This window comes from Lithobates pipiens, unplaced genomic scaffold (genome assembly GCF_037356315.1).
Source record: "Lithobates pipiens isolate NorthernLeopardFrog02 unplaced genomic scaffold, aLitPip1_a1.2 Scaffold_28, whole genome shotgun sequence".
Taxonomy (NCBI): domain Eukaryota; kingdom Metazoa; phylum Chordata; class Amphibia; order Anura; family Ranidae; genus Lithobates; species Lithobates pipiens.
The window spans coordinates 179121452-179124886 of record NW_027507789.1 but is presented as its reverse complement, the minus strand read 5'-3'; the positions used below and the strand labels follow the sequence as shown (position 1 = coordinate 179124886).

The window sequence follows — 3435 nt, the reverse complement described above, 5'->3', positions numbered from 1 at the left end:
CTGAGAGTGTCTGTTACACTGTCTTTCACACTGCCCAAAGCCACCACTAACAAACCATACCCTCCACCCCCCCACCAACACATACAGACGGGAGAAGAGAGAGGGCTTGATCTGCACCTCTTCCCCCCCATCCCTACCCCCCTGTGTCTGCCCACACTCCAATCCCCGGCGCTGTGCCTCAGAAAAGGAAAGTTGAGGCTGGAAATTTGAAGTCCAGCAGCCTCAGATCCATCTGAATGAGAGGTGCAGACTGCCAAGGGGTGAGTGAGCTCACCATCCATCCCTGTCTCTGAATGAAGTCTCCCCCCTTCCCTCTCCTTCCTCAGAGAGAGTACACTAAGTCAAATCAGAGTTCTCAGAGCACCCCTTACATCAGAGTTACCCTTTACACCAGTATTTCCCCTTACAGCAGAGTCCTCTCTGTACATCAGAGTACTCAGTGTTCCCCCATAAATCAGGGTTCACAGAGCATCCCTTATGTCAGAGTCCCCAGAGTTCAGAGGTAAAAGGGGAACTCTGTGGACTCTGATGTAAAAGAGGACTTTTGTTATTAACTTATATACATATGATTAGAAATGTTATTTAGTAGCAAAATATATGTATAGCTTATACTATAAAAAATAAATTTCTGTGCGCCACAAAACTGTTCGGGTTTGACTTGAAGAAAAGGTGGCAACCCTAGGGTGACCAGATGTCCCCGGTTTCAGGGGACAGTCCCCGGATTGAGGACACTGTCCCCAGACCAAGTCTGTCCCCGGTTTTGTCCCCGGATTTGACTTCAACAGCAGCTGGGGCAATTTTCAAAGACAGTCAGTGCAGAATAAAAAAAAACTAATTCTGAATTACACCCCCCCACTCCTACTAGCTTAGGGGGTGTATTTTTTCCATTATCTGTATCCCTTTCTGGTGATGATCTGCTGGTCAGAGCGGATGGACTATTTTTTCAGTTTCCGGCACATGCCCATTCAGCTCCGCTCACATGTACTTCTGCCTTGGCTCAAATCCCGGCCAGCCGCCTGCCTGCTTATCTCCTTGCCTTCCCTGGCAGAGTCATTTTCCTCTGCTCCCCACCTAGTAGTAGCCGAGGCCCGGAGAGTGAGAAATGAGATGCTGTGAGGCAGGTGGCGGAGGCGACTGGCAGAGAGAGGCAGCTGAGCTCAGCTGTCGATGTCCAGCAGCAGGAATAGAGGGGAAGCAGATCCAATTGTGGGGCTGCCAATGCCTTCAAGGCTTCAACACAGGTGTGCTTTGGGGGTGTCTGTGAATAGACTACATTGCACTGTCTGTCTCTCTGGCATAATGGATGGTATCAGAACTCACAGGCAGCGGGGGGCACTTATTGGTCAGAAGTTAACAAAATCAGCACCCAGCAGCCATGTTATGTGACACACTGTGACAGAGCCAGGCAGAACCATGATAGAGTGCCCGCTGCCTGTGAGTTATAATAAAGCTGATGATCTTAACCAGTTGCCAATCACCTGATAGCAGATTTACTGCTACAGGGGGGTCGCACTGCGCAGGATCACTTATATACGTGATCCTGCATTTCTGGGTGTCAGAGCCAATCAGCGGATCCGGCGGACTCGCCTAGTGGTCTGCCTATGTAAACAAGGCAGTTTGCCATTCTTTCAGTGTGGAAGACATTGATCCTGTGTTCCTGTAAAGCAAGTACAGGGATCTATGTCTTCCCTTAGTAAAAGCACCCCCCCCCCCACAGTGAGAAAACACTTGTTAGGCACACATTTAACCCATTTATTGCCCTAGATGTTATCCCCTTTCCAGCCAGTGTCATTAGTACAGTGACAGTACATATTTTTAGCACTGATCACTGTATTAGTGTCACTGCTTACCACAAAGTGTAAAAAGTGTCACTTAGTGTCTGATTTGTCCACCGCAATATCGCATTCCCGCTACGAGTCGCTGATTGCTGCCATTACTAGTAAAAAAATAAAAAAAAAAGTCCCTGGATTTCATTTTAAAAATCTGGTCATCTTATCTTATAGGCTATTTTACATGAAAAGCTGACCATGTCATGTGATATTTATTATATGTAAGAGAAAATACGTTTATTTCAAAATTAAACAGTAATGCACACTCTGTAATATCTCCCTTGGGCATTAGCCACAGTCTCTGTTTACCGTAAATAATATTAGGGGGAAAATTCCTCAGTGCTGGCGGAAGTATGGACTCGCAGGGCGCACCGCGCATGCGCACCTTACCAGCAGCTCCAGCCTCGCAGCGCCTCACGTCACGGCCGGCCGTTACGTTCTGCCGTGTGCTTAGGAGGTCGGGTCGCTTTTGAAAAAATGAACAACCCCACCACCGGCGGCGGCCAGTCCCCTGACAGCTGCCGTTCTGGTAAACCGATGTGAGCTCCGTTAAGAGAGCCTAGACAGAGCTTTTGGACAATTTGGTGAGTGTCGACGCTTTTCACACAGCACGCATGCGCAACCCCCCCTCTCCCCCGCGAGTAGTTTACTCTTCGCATGCGTCGCTTCTGCTTTCGTGAGGGAAGACGCACTGAGCATGCGTCTTACAGCCTCACGGCCCGCGCATGCGTGCTGCTCCTCTGCAGGGTTTCTGGCTTGTAGGATAGTGAGCCTTCCCTAACTCCCCCCTCCCTCCATAGGGTGCCACTGTGTGACCTGCCCCGGGGGGAGAAACAGAGGTCCCCTGGGGGGGAGGGCAGCCGAACCCAGAGGCAAGAGGGGCCCCTGGGAGCCTTAGGGGGAGGGGCAACGAACCAGGAACTGACAGCTGATTAGGACTTGGAATGAACACTTTCTGTGCTGGGGGGATGACAATTCTGTACCCATAGAGCTGAGGTATAGTGTGCGAGTGACTGTGTATATATATATCTATGTGTGTGTACTGTACAGTATTGTCATCAGATGGATCACAACAATCCCACAGGGTCTGTGATCACCTGATCAGTACAGATCCTGTGTGTGCAATAGTCATTGTTACCCCCCCCCCCATTACTCTATGTGTATTATTATTATTTATTATTGATAGATAGTGTGAGCTTGGACTTCCTTTACTTTTTATTAGTCTCAGATTTGTATTGGAAGATAACAGATGTTATTATGTAGGAATAAAGTGCCCTGTATGGGCTCTGCTCAGGGAATAAGTCATGTATTTATACTTTTAAAAGATTATTATTTATAGCGCCAACAGTTTGAACAGCGCTTTACAATGTTGGGACAGACAGTACAGTTACAATGCAATACAGGAGGAATCAGAGGTTCCTGCTCACCAGAGCTTATACCAACTATCGAGGGGGGGGGGGGGGGGTTTACTAAAACCAGAGCAGTGTGCAAGGCAACCAATCGGCTGCAAGATTTCATTTTCAAAGCTTAAAGTGATACTAAAGTCTCGTAATTTTTATTTTTTGCTTAGAAATAACAAACATGTTATACTTACCTGCTTTGTGCG

At 48.0% G+C, this 3435-nt stretch overlaps 1 protein-coding gene across 4 annotated transcripts in view; it reads left to right on the top strand.

Annotated features, from left to right (window-relative positions):
- Positions 1-2219: 2219 nt before the first annotated feature.
- The window catches only part of SPOP (speckle type BTB/POZ protein), a 75186-nt gene continuing 73970 nt past the window's right edge, over positions 2220-3435 (top strand). For 2 of the 4 annotated variants that reach the window (XM_077459990.1, XM_077459992.1), the window contains exon 1: positions 2220-2413. The gene's annotated coding sequence lies outside the window, so the exon portion shown is untranslated. Of the gene's footprint in view, positions 2414-2540; positions 2826-3435 lie in introns of those variants that run through there. The other 2 variants (XM_077459991.1, XM_077459993.1) reach the window with 1 other exon arrangement.